This window comes from Bactrocera neohumeralis, chromosome 6 (assembly GCF_024586455.1).
Source record: "Bactrocera neohumeralis isolate Rockhampton chromosome 6, APGP_CSIRO_Bneo_wtdbg2-racon-allhic-juicebox.fasta_v2, whole genome shotgun sequence".
Classification (NCBI taxonomy): Eukaryota; Metazoa; Arthropoda; class Insecta; order Diptera; family Tephritidae; genus Bactrocera; species Bactrocera neohumeralis.
Genome location: NC_065923.1, coordinates 77,831,071 through 77,851,569, shown reverse-complemented (window position 1 = coordinate 77,851,569; position 20,499 = coordinate 77,831,071). Strand labels below are relative to the sequence as shown.

Sequence of the window (20,499 nt, the reverse complement as noted above, 5' to 3'; positions counted from 1 at the left end):
ATGGTGACAAACTTTAGCAGAAAATTTCGGCTGGGACAAAAGCCTGGTGAATCCAACGCGAATGTATCTAAGAAGTAGGTCGGAGAGTTAGATAAAGCTGGGATCAGATCTCAGATCAGAAATATTAGTGGTTCAACAGTTGGTAATTCCTGCAAATTTTATCAAAACTTTTCTTTACTATGCTGAGTTATTAACTGCAAAACATAATAATTAAAATATTTTTAAGATATTCGAGTCTAGCTCATTTGAATTAATCGAACCAAAATAATATTGCAAACATCGTGAATCAAAATCAGACCGTTTAAATAATTTTGCAGCGCCATATGATTGATATTGGAATTAAATGAGTCAAAGTATTAATCGATTGTTACTTTATTTAGAAAGCCAAGTGATAAGTGATTTTACGACAGAAAGATTAGTGGTTCAATCGTTGGTAATTCCTGCAAATTTCCTTTTCTCCTGAGTTCTTAAGTGCTCATATATTAAAATACTTAAACTCGCTGAGCAAACGCCGAAAAACTAAAATGTATATTTTATAACTGCGTGATCTCGATTAGAGTTATTTTTGCAGCTCCATTCCAATATATGAACTGATCAAATTTGACCCGGACTAACAAAATAAATACCATCATATTATCATCTTCAAAATAGGCTCCTAAGTCAATTCAAGCTTCCCGACGCTTATTGACTTCAATCCAATATGTGAACTGATCAAATATGACCCGGACTGAGAAAAAATGCTATCATATTATCATCTTCAAATAGGCTCTTAAGTCAATATAAGCTTGCCCACGCTTATTGACTTCAATCCCATATAAGAAGTGATCAAATATGACCCGGACTGACAAAAAAATACTATACATATACATACATATACATGTATGCCGACGTTTATTGACTTGACTTATTGGCGACGGCTGGGATGAGCTCCAATGCCCTTAGTGTATTTTGATTTTTTTCGTTTACGCAGCGCCATTCGCAAGATTGTTCGACAGTTTCGACATCATATTCATAAACCCACATCAAATGAAATGTTAAATGAGCACAGCACAGAAAAGTTGTTAACAAATTTTAACTGTTTTTAATATAATAAACATATCAGTTTTTAAATTTTCAGTGAAAAAGATAAAAGTCATCTAACAATGTTGGCACTAATCTAAAACTCTACATTTTTGTACAAGTGGAAATAGAACCGCTGAGGACTTAAGCAAAACGAATGCGTGCCTGAATATAGATATATTTTATATGTATGTATATTAATATAATTTACATATTCCCAACACATATGTACATATGTATGTGCCTACTTGTAATTTGCATAAAATTTACATTCAAGCGCGCCATCAACACCTTTTATTGCAGAAGTGTTTGCAAGGTGTCTATAAATTTCTAAAAATAACTTTGCAATAATTCGAAACTACAACCTCATAAGGCACATAACGGTTTGCTATTTTGCGATTTTTTTTATTACTGGGTCACACCCATTTTTTTCTACAGCTTTTTCATTAATTTCACGCTGTGCGCTAAAAAATTAAACTTCTTATAATTCCGCATGCTATTTGCATTTCGTACATATGTACGTACGCTTTCGGGAGAGTATGCCGTTTAATAGTGCTGCTAAGAACACATAGAACACATACATACATATGTATGTAGATAAGCTATGCAAATTTTGGCAATTTTTTAAAATGCGAAAATCACGAAAATCGCGCCGGAAATTTAAATTCAAATCTACCTGCGAATGTACACGTATTCGTATATAATTTTGTAACTAGATAACTCGTACATTTTATATGCATATACATACATGCATACTTACATATGTATGTAGTACATACAAGTATAGTGTACCTACACCGAAGCGTGCCTAAATACGCGCCACTTTTTTATCTCAATCGGTTCAATGGCCAAAAATTGCTTTGCCAATTTACGGTTATTTTCTTCACATTTCCAATTAGTTTGCTGCACAGTCGTACACTAGCAATTTATCTTTATCTTTATAGGAACACATTTACAAACAGACATGCAGATAAGTGGGTACTTGTAGTATGTGTGTCCATTAGTCAATTTAGCATATGTGAATACCCTTATGTAAGACTCTTATCATATTTACTACATCAGCATGATAAAATGTTTAAATAGTCAATATTAGCTTATTTTACCGTTAGAAAGCATGACTAAATTTGTGCGATTTGTATTTTTTTAGTGAATCATTTTTAGTAAACTTTCAATTAGTGAAAACATTAAGGAGATAACGTTAGTGACAAGCAAGTAATACGATGATTGTACGCTGTTTTTGGTTCAGTGATGAAGACGTCAGCAAAAAGCAGTGAGTTTTCAATTTAATATCAGTATAATTATTAGATAAAGTATTTTACACGTCACCGAAATAAAGTGACGCAATGCCGTAACTACAAAGATGAGATATTCGTAAGTGAGCTGAAAGGAGTTGGAGCATATCCGAAAAGGATCTATCGATCCTGAAAATGAAGAACTGCAATTTAAACTTTTTCCGATTAGCCAAATACTAGAGAGAGTACAGAATCGAACAAAATTAACCTCAAACAGATTGCCAGTACTTGAGAGGCAACCTTACGTTAAAAAGTCTCCTAAACTTTGATGGATTAATGTCAAATATTACGTTAAATAAGGTGAACAGGTCGATCCTTATAGGGATCTCATTTGGAGAGCTTAGAATGTCGGTACGTTGAGGTACCTATAAACCAAAAACCATAAAAATAAATAGATTATAAGACCCTTAAAAATATATAAAGCGCCTTGAGCCTATCACAAATTTGTTGAGACGGCTACTTATTGCCAGTTTCGGGTATGTCTTCTGGTTCGCGGAAGATAAGACTGCTGATATTTTGAAGCCTCTGGCTTACAAAGTTTGGTCAAACGAGAAGAAAGTGCCTGGCTGTTTCTACCTCACCCTCCTACATACAAATTTGACAAATAGGATTCGATAAAAAATTAGCCTTACAGCATGAATGCCTATTGGACAATGCCCAACAATATGAGCTTTGCTAAGGCAGGCAGTTCAGTAGATCTCCTGTGTTCTACTCCAGGTCAGAAGGGCCTCACACACACAGAATATACTCGTCGACTCGAACCTGCTAAGCACGCGTGAGCTCCACTGGTCCAATGGTAGAAGCCACTTCTGCCTGCTAAAGTGATGCCAAAGTGAACCATTAGCCTAAAGCTAATATGGAGGGAGAGCTCCTGACAGTAAACTCCCCCTCTTATCTTCGAACTTTCCCTGAAAAAGCTCATTACAGCTTTTCTCTAGCGACTTCTTTCCATCCACATATCTCTTGTCGGTATTTGAGCAAAGAAAAAGCTGCGACGAGTAGTATCTGCGACGCACTGATCCCAGTTGTCGAGAATGCTGTTGGAGGAGTAAAGCTTTTCAGCGTGTTCCTTTTCGGACACCTTCATATATCCAACTTCCCTGAGCTTTAGAGCATACTTCGCAGCAATACACTTGCTAGAAATGCTATGTGTAAAATGGCATTAAGTGTCATTGTTGGTCTAGTTCGCAGAGCACCAGAATGCAAGCAATTTCAAGCTTCTTAGCTAGTGTAGCCCTTTCGCTTTCCACCAGACGAATACACCTTAGAACATTACTGCCTTGGCTACGGCTTCCTAGAGTCAAAACTTCACCTTTGGTGAGAATCTTCACCTTTTTCTAAGTCAACCGACGCCTTCCTTACTCACTGCTCAATATTTGGCCTCTATCAATAACTAGGTATTTCACCAACAAGTTGAAGACATGAGCCTCCGAAAGAAGATAATGTCAAATATTATCAAGAAACCTTTTTATACAGCCAATACAAGCAAATAACCTTTTAATACTAGCCATTGTATAGCATCCCCTGTAAAAAATATCAAATCTAATTTGTAGTAACTTTAACTTTTCGAAAGCGTTAATCTCGGACTTTGGTCGCTATAAAATGCATCACAAGCGCTACATCTAAGTTTTCCTCTATAAATCAATAACTTCCTACACAAAGTTACTATAAATCGTAAATAATTGCATACATATCTATACACAGACATCTTCAAGCCTTCGCAGACGACTTTTTCGCCCGAAGAAAGGTGTGTCGTTTGCCGCCATTAGCATTAACATTTACCACCGACACTTTTTCGTCTTCAGCCAATTTGTGGCCAATTGTTTGGTATTGCATAAAACCGCCGACAACCGCTGCACAACTGACTGTATCTATGTATGCATGTATTCACCGCAACGGTTGGCTGACTAATTGACTAAGTGACTGGCAAATCGCACAGCTGACTAACAATCTAAAATGCGCCGCGCTGCACGCTCTGCCTGCAACATTGACTAGTTGACGATCTAACGCTTGAATTGACTGCTATTAACACTAGTTTAAGTTTTTTTCTTGCTCGTAAACTTCTTTTTCGCTTCCTTCATTTAGCCGTCACGTCAGACAGTCAGACTGTAGTCCTACCCCAACTGCGCATGCTCGTGTGCACAATATTATTACGGCTATGAGCATAGCACAAAGCCATGCACATGCGCCGTATTGTTTTATTGCCACTATTGTTTATAGGTGGTTTTGCAGCCAACTGCCTACGCGGCAGCCAAGTTGGCAGCCTGCACCCCTACATATATATGTATGTACATATGTATGGCAGATAGATGCCTGTCTTTCTTCGACTATCTTGTCAGCTGCTGCTGCTGCTCTTGGAGTGGCTGCAGTTGCTATTGCAAATCAGCATAGTGGGCAATATTATTGAGCAATACAAGCAGCATGCATACATCAGTCGCAAATATATGCACATATGCGTCCACAGCCATACAATCGTACAAGCATCAGTTTCTCCATCCATCCAACCATCCATGCTTCGACGGTTGGCTGATTGGTTGCGTATCTTCTCGATCTGACTGCGGTTGCTGTTGTAAACTCAGCCTACATGCGAATAGCATTTGTGCATATGCTCGTATTGTTGTTGTTACGTGCACTGTGGTTCGTATATTTTTGCTGGCTCCTCACTTCTTCACTTCTTTATTTGTTGCACTGATTTTCCATTTAATTTTTGCCGTTCGCATCTTTTTTCAGCCTGATTGCCTGATTTCGATGTGTATCGAGTAAATATGTTTGTTCGTTCCCCTTAATATTGTGGCAAATTGTTTGTCATCTGCTGCGCTATACTTTGTCGTTTTGTCAGATTTACTCTCCTTTTCATATTGGGCTCCTATCTTTAGCGTTGTCTTGCCGCCCATGAAAATGTCATATTCACATTGTTATTAACATCTTGCTGTATTTTGTGTACGTATTATCATAAACTGGTTAAAATTATTGAACTGCAACATGTTTAGCTTGTTTGTAATGCTTAAATGGTGCTGAGAATCTTTTGAAATAAACACGTCTTGTCTTCTCAACCTTGAAACTTAGCTTAATGGAAGAAAGAAGGCTTGAGTAAAGGTGTTTAAGTATAGGTAATATGAGCATGTTTGAACATTTCGATCAGTGACCTTCACATATTCCTAGAGCATTGACAACGTTTTTAAGGACAAAGGCGGCGACCAATGTAACGAAGTGAGTAAGAGCATGACTAAAAGCCTGATATAGAAATATTTCAAACCCCTCAAATTGATTTTATAAAATCAAAACTCTGATCAAATTATGCTGACGACCGAAAAGGAGCACAACAAAATATTGGCAACATTACGATAGATCCTTAATGTCTGTCTTCTATGAAAAAGTTCTAAAAATTGCATTTAAAGATTCTCGTTTTTACTTGAGTAAATACTTTTTCTGCAAATATTTTACTTTTACTTTATACTCGATTTGAACGATAATTTTATTGAAACACCGTTCCAAAAAAACGTCGGAAATCTGTCAAAACCTTTGACATATATTGCTGCAATCAAAGACCATAACTAGTCAAGAATTCTTAACATTGACAACCACATACTTCCTGATTGTAACGATAATTTTGTGAAAATATCCAAAATTGTCGGAAACTTCTCAAAACCTTTGCCATATATAGTATGCAGTCAAAGAAAAGTACTAGTTCAAAAACTCTTAACATTAACAACTCTGTTCTCTCTCTGAACGCTACAAAACACAGACAAAATTATAAATGGTCTAAAAGTTCTTCTAATATAAAGGTACAAGTAGAAAACCGTAGTCACAGCAATCATTTAAAGTGGAGCTAGAATTATGATTCATTCGACAACTTACAAATTCTAAATCGTACAAATTCTAAATCCTACAAAATTTAAATCGTTCAAAGCGCTAAATTTATAAAGATTCTTGTTCCTGGCAGAAATTCATTCGAAAGTATACAAATTTCTTCCAAAAAGGTTGTTATAGATCTTTCTTATTATTTTTCCTGCAAAACCTATGCAACTAAACGAAGCATATAACCTCATAACGAAAGTCTCAAGATCTGTCAAACCTCTTCGAAGTATAGTTCAGATTGACTTCGGCATCAATTAAAATTATTAATGAAAATAAATAATGGAAGTCTAAAGATCTGTCAAAACCTCTACGAAGTACAGTACAGATTTACTATTGGAATCAACTAAAAATCGATCTAAATAACTTCAGAATCTAATGAAGTCTGAGTTATTTACTACTTTGATTCATATCAGGAACTAAGTCTCAAAGTTGACTTGCTTTATATAATATACTCTCAATTTTAAAGTGAGAAATTTTGTAGAAACTCCAGAGTAATGTGAAAAACCTGAAGTATAGCCTGTATTGGTTATCGGAATCAACCAGAATTTTTAACCGATTTAAATCGCTTTAGAATCTAATGAAGTCTGAGTTACTTACTACACTGAGTCATATCAGGAATTGAGGCTTTAAACTTGTCTAGTTTATATAATATGGTCTCAATTTTAAAATAAGAAAATTTATAGATAGTCGAGCAATTTTTATCAAATATTAAAAAAATTAATAAAATATTTGTATTAAATAATAAAAAGTTAATTATTTGAAATATTAAAAATTTCTTTCACACTTACCTTTTAAAAATCCTTTATGAAGCTACTTGTCTCCGATAATTTATATTTTAATGATTAATAATAATTGCAGCACTTCGAAAACATTTTATATGAACACAATTTTATAAACTCACATATAGCATATATAAAAATATTTTCGTTATAACAAATAGTTTTATTAAACACTTATTTATTCGTTTAGTTGGCGGCTTTAAGGAATTATGTAATTTTAGTTTTAATAGTTTTTTTTTAGTTCCGCGCTTTTGATTCGCAAGATTTTAATTTTTCAAACCAAAATTTTTTTATTCGTTGTGAAAAAGTTTTTTTATTAATAATTATTAATTATTATGCGATTTTAATTATAGCTTCTAACATTTTTTGCATCACTTTTTTTCATTTGCACGACCCGCGTTATGCTTTAATATCCGGAATCAAGAAAAACACGCGATGGCCACTCTTTCCCAACGCCAACAACAAATAATAAAATAAATAATTGTCCGCATGCCAAAAACGCGAGTTCGTATTCGGTTAGAAGTTCATAAGTAGAAGTAGTTAATAAAGTGTAGAAACGCTAATGAACTTAGCAAATGTTCGGCGCGCCGATTGACCGGTTTCTTTTATGCTTTTTAAATATTTCGAATGAATGAAAAATTACCGCACATAGCTCAGAGCAAAAACAAAAATATTATAATTTTAGTTTACAATTTATTTACTCCGCTCGTTTTATGAGTACTCGTTTCCACTGCAATTCTTTAACGTTTCAACAAGCTTCACACAAACAAATTGACAAACAACCGTTTGACAGTAGAAAACAGCAGTCAAAATATGTTTATTATTATTAGTTTTTAAGAGTTTCGCACATTTCGCACACAATTTTTAAATATTCAATAGTTTTAGTTTGTTCGCATATAATTTGTTATTTAAATTTATTTTTCTTCGCGCACCAAATTAACTTCCTATGTTAGTAAAGGCTCGTAATACATATGTAAACAAAAGTATTTGTATACCGACAAGAAAGCACGCGCTTCAACCGATCGCCAACGAGACTACGTCACACAAACGAAAGAGTCAAAACGAGACTGAATTCAGCGCTTTGCAAAACTTTACAACTCACGCTGGTGTCGTGATCATCGGCAGTCGTTGGAGTGTTTTGTTGGCATGTATAGTGTGTTGGCGAATGTGGAGCCAGTGTGGAGCTGCGAGCGCCATAGCTGTGATCTGTTGAGATGTAATGAGAATGCAATAGGGATGCTAGTAAATAAAATGAAAAATAAAGAACAACGAAAAATTCATGTTATAAACTTAATATAATATAACCGAAATATTTCATAAAATGTAATTTTAAATGTAAGGAATTGATTTTCAAAGGGCTAAAATATATACATATGTACTTATGATTTTGGATTTTAGGAAGAGTTAATCTTAAAATTTATACGTTTAAAAAAATGATATATAAAGATATGTTGAATAAAAAAAAATCCGAGGAGTTCGTCTATATTAATAAAGTCCGAAAATATGTATATTTGGAAAAAAAAGTTTAAAAAAAATTTATGAAAAAACGAAATTGAATATAGGAAACGAGGAAACCCATGGAATCCCTTAAATCATGGCTTTCAAAGGCATGTTGGTTCAGTTGTGTCCACCTTTGTGACTACTAGTAGTTCGATTTGGCTTATTAACCACTTCAAAACTTCTCTCTTTTGAACCCTCACTCATTAAAAAATGTTCTATTTTAAGAATTTAAGTCAAGTTATATTAATTTTTGGTATTTTCTTTTATGTTACAAATGCACAACATCCCTAACCAAGAAATCTCAAACACAAAATCTTCTCTCATTCAATAAGCGATCAATGAGTAAACAGCAGCCGCTGAGTGGAGTTCAAAACAAAATCATAATTGTGTTGGTTTGGGGTATGTAAACACCTGAACCGGTTGTTGTCATACGTTGGACCCATATTGGTGTAAAAAGTTTGCAAAATGTTACACACACACATATGCTATACTCTCACACTCCCTCTCCTTTTCTCTCTCTCAGCGCATTATAAGCTTGGTGCGATCACTCCATGGAGGTCTTCGCTCACGGGTGGACAAACAACTCCCACCCGCGCTAACACTATTTGTGCATTTTTGTTTTTATTTTACTGTCCACTATCTATCTAACTGCAAAGTGGTTCTGCCAAACTCATAAAAGCTGTTTGAATATACTTACATACATATGTATGTGTGTAGATATGTAAGCAAGTAGGCTTGTGGTAGTGCAACCACATAGGTATACCACTCGTACTCACTAAGTAAATGAAGTTTAATTCAAGTGTGGCCGCATTTGTGTGCGTTGAGTTTGTTAGGCGAAACGGCGTTGAGGTCGTTCGTAGACACTAAAGCGAGAACACGAAATCAAAATAAAATATGAAATAAACTTTGAAATCAAAACAACAACGCTAAATGCTTCAAATTGTAGGGTTTTCTAGTTGTTTGTTTTGGCTCTTGATATTGTTTTGTGGCGTTTTGTTTTGCTTTTAATTCTTTCACAATACGTTTGATGCTTTTTCGGTAGGCTGTGTGTCTCCAGCAATGCAGCCGAGCCCCACGCATTTGACGAGTATTTTTCTAACGTTTTTCTAACACGCCATCATAGAGAGGGATCGTGGAAAAAGCAATAACAAAAGATCATACATACATATCTACAAACAAACACACGAGTGTATCAAGCGTTTATCTGTTGCAGCATGGAGTGAACTGTTGAACCCCGTTGGTTCTTAATGCTTTTTATTTGTTTTTTATTTTCTATTTATTTACTTTGCTGCATTGTGCATGCAGTTATCGAACGTGGGCAACAATATAATTAATTCGCTGCCTTTAAATGCTGCTGCCAATAACGAGGCTCGCCCAGCGCAGCTGCTAGCGAGCAGCCTTTCTTCAAACTAGTTTGGCTTGGAGTCATTTTTCTATCTTTCTTTTAAATTATTCTTATTTATTCTTATTTTTTTATTACTTGTTTGTCAATAGACAATTGTGGGCTTGTGCCCTTATCAAAAATGTATTATATTCATTGTGGTAAGTATGTATGTATATACTATACAAAGTAATAATTTTTGGGCGACGCTTTCTCGTGGGATCTCACATGCTATGCTTAACACCTGGGAAGTTCTTAAAAGTCAACAAAAAAAGGTTCTGAAGACATATATTTTAATATGATTATTTTCTATTGCCTCAAAATGTTGTATTTATCTAATCGGTGGTATACTAAAGATTATGAATTATAGCCCACTAAAAATGCTCTAACTTATTTGCGTATATACTTTGACATAAAAGAAAGTTCATAGTTTAAGTAGTTTTTTTTTTAAAGAGTTACTTGTCAAAATCATCAAAAAGTCACCCTAAATTGTTCATTCTACAATATTATATATTTATATACATACAAACATACACATGTATGTACTTGAATAGCCTTGAGCATCTAAAACTCTATGTCACATTTGCCTAAGGGGTCTCAAACCACAACAAAGTCACATATTCCCACCCATCTCTCATTTCGCTCTGCCTTTCTTTTATCATTGTAATAATAAAATTTAATACTTTGCTTACATAAATTTAGTTTCTATACTTTGTGTGCAAGCTCATTATAGATTCCAAGCTGATAATATGCTAAATAGCGAACTTTAATGAAACCGTTAATCGTTTACACTGTCGATTTAATTTTAAAACTATTTTAAGTAATTGGATATCTCAAAGTAATTAAATTTATATTTTAATTATATTTTATTATCAAACTACTTTATCTATTCTATTGACCCACATTGGGATAACAATTGTAAACGGATGACTATTATTGCAGACACTACTCTTCTTTTATATACCGTTTTGTAGCTTTTACTAAGAATAAAAGCGGCTTCGAGTTCTTGAAAACCCATCGGCAGTAGAGGTCATCTTGAAAAAGTCATTTTCATAGAATAGACCATGTGCAGCACGCAGTGAAGAAAATATAGCAAGCGTAGCTGAGAGTGTACACGAAGACCGTGGATAGTCGATTCGGCGCCCTTTGCAAGAACTCGACTAACGTATGGAACTTGGCGCATTTTACGTCGAGATCTCGAAATTGAAAGCGTACAAAATACAGTTTGTGCAAGGCATGGAGTCGCACGAACTTCCTAAGCGACATCGCTTCGTACTATGGACTCTAGAATAATTCCAAGAAAATTCGACGTTTTCGAGCCAAATTTTGTTCGACCCATTTCTGGCTCAATGGGTATGTAAACAAGCAAAATTGCCGAATTTGGGACGAAGAGTAACCTAAAGACATTCAAGAGTTACCATTTCATGCAGAAAAATAACAGTTTGATGTGGTTTGTGGGCCGGTGGAATCGTGATATCGCCGACATTTGGTGCCAACAATACGGCGTCACTTCGCAGAAATCGCATCAATCAATGGATTTATTGAGAGAACCCTTCGGTGAGCAGATAATTTCATTTTAGGTCAGTCGATTGGCCACCAAGATCGTGTGATATCACACGTTAACAGTAGAAATGCTCGAACGAGTCATCTAAAATTGGACTCAACGGCAAGACCATCTGAGACGTAGCCGCGGCCAACATTTGAAAGAGTTAATCTTCAAAAAAGAAATGCCAAAGAATGTTCTTTCGAATGATAATAAGTATTTAATGGGGACTGAAGTTTCGGTGTTTTTCTTTAAAAAAGTAGGTAACCTCGAAATGGTTCACACTTTGTATAGGAATTGAATCGATTCAGCCCATTTTTAACACACAGAATTATTATTATCAGGAAAGGATTCCCTCTATCATCTCGGGGTACAATTTCATGCCTCTGCCGTATTTAGTTATTGATTTATCACTGGTCTTAACAGTACCGTTATGCGCGAAATGGACGGGGTTATCATCCGATTTCCACCATTTTCAAGAGTAAGTGAGGCATTTTTTGAATTGTCTAGTTCGGGCTAACACCTTAAAAATGTATGCTCCCATTAAACAAATTTCACCAGAACTGATTTGTTAATGCTCTTAGAGACCACCAATATTGCGCATAACTCAAAAAGAGATGAACGGGCATTGAAACAGTCAAAATTTATTTAAATACCTATAACTTATTAACAACAAACAAAAACAGAAAGAGTGCTATACGCTACCGGCTCAGCTTGTTTATACTTTCTCAGGCACTTTCGGCCTTTAAAATCCATATAAATATGTAATTAAAGCTGAAGTTCATTTTTTTTAGATATATATATATATATATGCGGGTATATAGAGCGAGGGCAGACATTATGCTATGCTTAAAGTTAATAGAACAATCTCATTTCCCTACATATAAGTTTAGCTCTAAATAAACATGTTTGCTCAGATGTAAGTATGCTTTTAAGAAGTAGAGCGTGTGGGTATATAATATATGGTATCAAACCACCCACATATCAGCATTTTGAAGCGATAAATAAAATGCATTTAAGGCGATTAACGTGAACAATTCATTAATTCATATATGTACATATGTATAAGTGGCTTGAGGTCAACTAAAGTGATAGGCAAATCATTAGAGATAATTTAAAGCGTGAATTGCTTTGAAGTGATTAGAGTAAAATGTATGGAGACCAAATAGTAGGCTATGTGGGCTTATTTGTGTGTGTATGTAAGTTAATTTATGTAACTGGATGACAATTAACAAAGACACCCACTTTGTTAGGTTTATTAATATTTTATTTTTTGAGTTTTTTACATTTTATCTAACATACAAACACTGCAAAGGTTGACGTTGCGGCTGTAGCTGCGACTGCAAGTGGGTGTTCCCTTGAAAGCAGAAAAATAGCTATATTTATATGCATATAAATGTATGATTATTCGATTATATTCATTTACACCGTGTGGCACATCTCCATTACGCAGAAAGTGCAACGATAGCAATATATGTGCACACATACATATCTGTTTGTATGAATGTGCATAAAGCGCAATGCATTAAAAAAGCCACACCCTAAGCCTATAGGAGCACAAAAAGGCATAGCAAGAAATATGGGTAGTTGAAAGGATCATTGGAGACCTCACTCAAGGTTTCTAAAAGGATAAAAAAATCTGTCTTTCACTTATATATGTACGTGTATGTATTTATATCTGGCGTTTTATTAAAGCTTGCCACGAACCACAACATGACAACCCATAATCAGCATATACGAAATAAGAAGGCAGCAACAGCAGCAGCACAGCAACAAAAAATTGCACACAGCAGAATTGAAAAAGACAGCGAGAGGAGTGAAAAACTGAAACGACAATTCATCCTGAGGGCCCAAAGTGTTGCGACGATTGAAACATGAGCCGGCACACAGCATCAATCGGGCTGCCATAGCCATTGAGCGACAAAAATAAAGCAAAACCAAGCGAAGCGCCCAACAATAAATACAAACGCATTGCTAAGAAAAACACAAACTACAGACAGACCTCAATTGCAGAGTAACAGCAGCGCAAAGAATCAGCTTGGCAAAAATTGCAAGAAAATCAAGCAATGATTATGTTTATACAAGCACAAACGGCGACGACTCAGCAACATTGCGCATGCAACAAGTCTGCCTATACACATACACACATACATATATATACAATATAAATATATATATGTAAGTGAATTGAATTTCATGAATAAATGCTACAACAATAACAGCAAAAAACTTGAACTACGCTGCAACACTACAACAACGCAAGTAACATCAGCAACAACGGCTTAAAAAATAAGAATGTTTGCGCTGTCGCCAACAAGTTTTCAGCATACAACAACAACACTAAGTAATCAAAACACACAAAAATATATGCTGCAACATGGAGCCCGTAAACCTGTAATGGAAGCAACAACTTTTTATATTGCTGCAACAAATTGTCATTAACCAACCTGATGGCAGTTGCACAAAGTCAAGGGCAAAACCGAATTATGGAAGGAAATGAGACGGCGCGAGATCTATTTTCAACATTACGAGTACAACAGCTGTGAAGTCTCGAGGAGTAAAAATTTGTAAGGCGACATGCAACATGCAACAAATAGACGAAGGAACTTAGGGCGATATATAAAATTATCGCTTAGAAAACCAAGCACTTTCACTAGTGTAAACTTTTTTAGTTCGATCCGAATTTAGAGCTTCAAGATTTATAATGAAGACACTGCTCGATTTCTTGCTGATCACTTATTTGATTATCTTTCAAAAAGTATTGATATTCATTCGATTTTTTCAAGAAAGCTCTTAAGAATCTAGAATATTTGTTATAAGAGCCTGAAAACAAGCCCTGACTACAGTCAAACTTTGTTTTAAATACGATCAATTCGTACATATCGCCGGTAAAACACATTTTCAAAACTTTATCTGTGCAGTTTTCTCAGAAAAGCTCTTCGGAACCCAAAAAACATGTTACGAAAGCCTGATAAAAGCTCTAAACACAAATTTCGGAATATATACCCAGTTCCACAGTCTTTCCTATTACCCTTTTTCTAACTAATATAATGCAAATAGACTTTCGTTGCAGCAAAGCACTCAAAGCACTCACTCAGCAAGCAACATGCCGATAAAAACATGGGCAAAAGTATCAGCAACATGTTGGGGTATTAAAAACAAGCTAGAAAGCCGAAAGGCAGCGAGAATAAAAAACGAAGAAGTGCATTAAAAGCATAAATCTGTATTTAAGTGTAGGTATGTATTTATGTACCGGTCATACATACATACAAGTATGAAGGGGAAAATAAAAGAAGCTTATGTAGTTCAATTTATTGGATGCTGGACTGCCCGTTGGTGGTAACATGATGCAGGTAGATCGTCTTAACATATACATACATATGTGTGCATGTGTGCCACAATCTTCACAGTAAATATACGTCCAGCGCTCGTAAAGAATACTTGCCAAAGCAGTGATGATGGTCGGGCTACAGAAAAAAACCCAACAACAAAACACTACAAGGAAAGCAAAGAAATACAAGAAAAAATCAAATACGAAACAACGAACTCGGCAGCGGTGCATGCCACGAAGAATACTAATAAGAACCAAGACAATAACAACAATAACAATGAAAACAAGTATTAGCAGTTGCAGGTCGAGAAAACGAATAAAATGCGCTTAATTCAATATCGCGCGATCTTAACACGAGCCATAGCAGCTGAGGCAGCAGTCGTTGTGGTTCAAGCAACAAGAAGACGACAAACAGCTGGTACACGTATTGACAATGCACAACACGGCAGCAAAACTGTGGACGTACTACTGTGGGGGTACGAACATGATAAATAGGAAGAGGAGCCACAGTAGCTGTAGCAGCAGCCAAAGGGTAGCAATAAGTTGTAAGCTTAAGGACCGGTTCTACGTTGGGATTGATTGGATCTGTTTGCAAAATCTTATGCTTTACAGAATAAGTCTTAATTGGGTTTATAAGTAGCATTTGTGTTTAAAAATCGAGTTGATGCAGTTGGACTACGAAGCGTGCAGCGAATTTTGCTCTCTAAATTAGTTTAAACTCAATAAAAGTCGAAAGATATTTCGAGAGAAAATTTACAAATATTTTTTAACTCATTTATCGAATATTCTGATTTTTATTGGTTTGGTCATGCTAGTTTACAAATTTCATGACTATATCAATCTTTTTCGGGAACATTTGACGATCATTCATTGATGATGACTTTAAAGAAAGTCAAATGATGAAGTCAAGAGATTTTTGTCGAGATTTTTTCGGGAACCTGTCAGAATATTTGACGATCATTCATTGATGACGTCTCTAAAGAAAGTCACATGATGAAGTCAAGTTTTTTTTGAAGATCCAATAATATGTATAGGATGCAAGAAAAAGTTTAACCTTTATTTAAACAACTAACATTTTTTGTTGCGGTCCAAAACCAGTACACGATGCACTTTGAGAAAAACCAATTGAAACCCCTATAGAGCCAATTGTAGTCTTCAATCGCTGCAAGCTTCATCTTCCCCTACAGAACTGAAATGTGTCCATTTGGTTCTCCAAATGCACGTATTGCACAACTCACAGCCGTCTTCAGAGTGCAATTTGCGGTTGTTGATCGTTTAGTCGATCGTGGTACACATTTTGTATGCAACCAATAACAACGAGAGCAATGACAACAGCACACAAAACAAAAAATAATAATCAAAAGCAAAAAGTGCTAGAATTGCACGCAAAGCGTAAAATTGCACGTACCTACTTGAAGCAAGTTGCAAGCAAGCACTTGGTACACGGATTGTATATGCAACCTTATGCCGACTTGCAGCAGTGCAGCATGAAAAATAATACTTTTGTTGATTTTGTAAAGCCGTACAGCAAACCAAATAAATAGGGGTATATTGAGAAGCATCCTTAAGTACAAAATAACATGCAAAACTATATTAAGTCAGAGGCGTGGAGCGACAAGCGGTTTTTCAGGAGTGAGCCAATGCAACCCAAAGCAATAATATGAGTGAAAAAATAGCTGTATTCGATTCACCAAGCTTAACTCTCCAGCCAATTGAACAAACTAACAGATATGGAAACAAACAAGTAAAACTTGTGATGCAACCCTGCCCTAAAACAGACAGCTAATATATTATAGTTCTGACAGAGACCAATTCGCGTTTAAAAAAAAAAACAACTACTACTCTTGAGCAATTGCACCAGTAAAAATAATATTCGGCTCAGTAGAGAAGAACTCACGAATGTTTGTAACATAAATATTATAGTTTCGATCCCTTATATAGCGTTGCCTCTGTTTCTAAAATTATCCGCATATTAACTCTTTCAACTCTCATTTTAAAGGGTAATGAGTGAATCAAGAATACCTTTACGTGCCATAATTATTACAATGTCATCACGTATATTCGAGACCATACTTAATCAAGTACCCAGCAAGAATCATAATATTCTCGCGATGAGCTAGAAACACATGAGTCGTCAGCCGTCGAGTGATTTGTTTCTCTGACGAAGCTTTTACTTTGTCATTTTTTCGTATTGGCTCTCGCACAGGTTATTTTTCAATTAATTATTCCTATTCAGAAGGAAACAAGTATTGAATAAGTGAATCTCAAGTAACCCTTTAAAGAAATATTATATTTGTAAACGGAAATGAGCACATGAATGGACTTGCTTTAAGCTAAAAATGAGTCATTATATAACAATCAACACAGAAGCGGAGAAAACCATCTTACAGAGTATGTTAAGTTTGCCATGATGTTTGTAACACCCACAAGAAAACGTCGAAGATCCTATAAAAAATATACTAAATCTAAATGATCAGCGTGACGAACTGAGTCCATTTAGCCAAGTCCGTCTGTCTGCATAAAAGCGAAATAGTACTTCAGTTTCTGAGATATCGATTTCAAATTTCTCCCCAGAAAGCAGCTCTTTTGTCGGAACTGCCAATATTGCACCACTATAGCATGTAGCTGCCATACAATAAACAAAGGGATTCGAATACCTACCAAACACTTATGCTATGAAAACTTTTTCATTTGATTATCTAAGGCAATAATGCAATTTTCGATGAAATCGGATCATTATATCATATAACTGTCGCACAAACTGAACGATCGAAATCAGGTTCTTGTAAGGAACCTTTAGTAATTCTGAAGGATGTTACAGCTTCGGTGAAATAGAAGTTAACATTTCTTCTGGTTTTTGTTTTCTTTTTGCATAAAAGTGCGAGTTTCCCTACAGGGATATCAGCTTGAGTACTGATCAGTTTCGTTTAAGCATTTCGTTTATTCCTTCATTAAATTCATACTTTTTGTTTAAGTAAAGAATTCAATGCAGTCTATTTCATAAATGATTTTCATCTCGTTTTGCGCTGCGTTTCAACTGAACTTTGCAAACATTGCGGTGTCATGTTGCAAATCCACACAATATTCTGCACTCTCTTCAGCTACTCATGCCTAGCAGGTATTTTTTACTTGCTACACACTTTATCTAAGTTGTACCAGCATCGACACTATTTTCCTTGGAAATCGCACGAAGTATTGCTAGTTGTCTGGACATTTCACCTTTGTAGATTTCATACTCGTGGCAAATGTGTTTGCAAAGCGCGACACGGTTGCATAAGAAGCGCACATTTTAATAGACAATTAGTCGACTGAAAAAGACGTAAGCCTGGTAAAAGGGCGCACCCAGCTGGCTACTGTGCGAGACCGTTTATCAAATTAATGTTTGAATTTTTTTCTTCACAACACATATTTGTCATTAGTTATTCGTCCATGTGGCCCTTTTTACAAGTAAACGAGCAAATGTGTCGCATGGGTGTGCCGCCCAGACTGTGTGACCAGTAGTCACGAGTTGTCGTAAGTCAATTGTCATCTAAGGGTTTTTACTAAATTATTCTATTACAAGCGGCGGCGTGGAGAACACTTAATTCTATGGGATTGAATGATCAATAGAATATATAGAATAAATGAAATAGAAATTATCATAGCGAGAATGCTTGACGAAGAACTCATTTCAATACGAGCGATTCGCATGAAGTACTGTTTGAGACTGTGACAACTTCGTGAAAGCCACGAACAATTTTGCTACTATAATTGAGGTATCTACCAAGCCAAGAATTCGACATTATTTTTATCGATTGTTAGCCCTTCTGGTGTGTAGTTTCCATTCGAAGTTTTGAGTGCTGAAAAATGCACTTGTTTCAGTCGATATGTAAGAGTTTGCATTATCGAGGTGAAGAGTGATCCGGCTTCGCCAGTTTTTACAAACAACAGGCAACCATTTGCTTGGAAATGTTTCGTGCTCGAACAACTTCTGTTTAGTTCCCATACAGTCGATTGCTGTTTACTTTCGTGCTTATACGCGTAAATTCAGGATTCTTCACCTGTCACGATGGCGTCGTATTTTTAGTATTTCTCGCAGCCAATCGACATGAGCCTTTTTTTCAGTGACTGTCGAATTGTGTGAGATCCAACGGGAATAAATTTTTTTTTTAATTTATGCTGATCCCACTAATGTCTATAGTGGAAAACTTGATATATCCTGTTTAGGGTATCAAAATATTGTCATCTAATATATCCAATTTATACCAGATATGAATATCCATAAGGCAAAGTGCTTAAAGTCAGTCTCCACCAGTTAGAGTTCTCCAACCTCCCTCGCAACTCATTCAGCGAACAAAAATAAAAATGCCAGTCCCGTGATAAGTGCATGCAATCTGTTAGTAGGCCATTTGGTTTTGCGAATTCCCTTGAGCTCATATGCGACAACTCGGTTATTGCACACCGGTGTACTGACACTAAATGCATACAAATATTTAGTTTATGCACACAAGCAGCACAACTGTACAACAGTACAACTGTGTTGCATGCAACTTTTTATTGAATTGCAGTTGTTGTTGTAGTTGCTATTGCTATTGTTATTGCTCCCGCTGTTCTGAGCATTGTAAAAACGCTTGCATTTTTTGCTTGGATCCTTTTGATAGCAATGTTTTCATTACAACATTTGTTGTTGTTTTTGTATTCATTACAATTCATTAGCGTTGTGCGTTATTTGTTTTTATGTTGCTGGCGTATATGATTTCTTTATTCCCGCGGCACAGTGCGGGCACAATTGAAGGCGTGTTGTTTGCTGCCGCGTGAATGTCCGTCATGCAATACAACTACACATAAATATACATATATGTATGTATGTGTATGTGTGCGTGTAATGTGTAGTTTAGTAGTTACGCGTTATTTGTAAAGACAATGCCAAGACGTTGAAGCCGTGGCGATGACGTTGATGAAACCACCGGTCAATTGCCTACAAGCGACGTGCGGCAATGAGCCGTAATGCAGGCGCATACACACATACATACGCACACATCTCTACAACAGCAGTCGAACAGACAGTTGGACAGCTGACTACAAGTACGAACTTCAAAAAGCGTACAAAAAACGAATCAACAAACACACATCCAATCCACCAAAGCTGCGATATGTCTGCGCTGCGGTGATGTACTTGCCCACCATATAAATATAGCATAATCGCAACCTTAAGGAACTGACCGAAGCTACATACATATGTACATACAAACGCGCCTTACGCTGCTTGTTTATTTGTCTGTCTGTTGGCATATATCAGCTAAGCTGCGGTCTTTTCTGATGTCTGTTCTCCATGTGATTGCTGTATTCGTATTTGAAGGCATGCGTCTGCTTTTTGTTTATGTCATCCAATAAGCCAATATATTATAAGTATTATCTGTGTTTGAAGCCCGCCTTTGCGTCGTCTATACACTTAAGACATTAAACGCATAAAATACGAGTAGGCAAACTAGAAGGGACTAGGAGGCAAGTAAAGCTATGACGAGTAGTTATTGGGATAGGTCGCAATAGAACAGTGGAGAAAATAAGAAGGAAAGCGATCTAATCTCTAAACTACTGTACTTAGTTACACGACCTAGATTCTAGAGTCTAGAAAACAGACTTTTTATGCCGAGTTTCAATATCATGTTTTGATGGTTCTTAGTAGGGGCATTCACAAAGAGGGTTTTAGGGGTTCAAACATCCCCTGAAATTAGAATGAATAAATGTTATGTTTTAAGTGTCCAAATAAAGTTCTA

The 20,499-nt window shown here is 35.9% G+C and overlaps 1 protein-coding gene across 4 annotated transcripts in view; it reads right to left on the bottom strand.

The window, feature by feature from the left end:
• Positions 1 to 20,499, bottom strand: part of LOC126762245 (semaphorin-5B) — a 122,091-nt gene that overhangs the window by 98,335 nt on the left and 3,257 nt on the right. For 3 of the 4 annotated variants that reach the window (XM_050478847.1, XM_050478850.1, XM_050478851.1), the window contains exon 2: positions 6,998 to 8,227. The gene's annotated coding sequence lies outside the window, so the exon portion shown is untranslated. The remainder of the gene's footprint in view (positions 1 to 6,997; positions 8,228 to 20,499) is intronic. The other variant, XM_050478849.1, reaches the window with a different exon arrangement.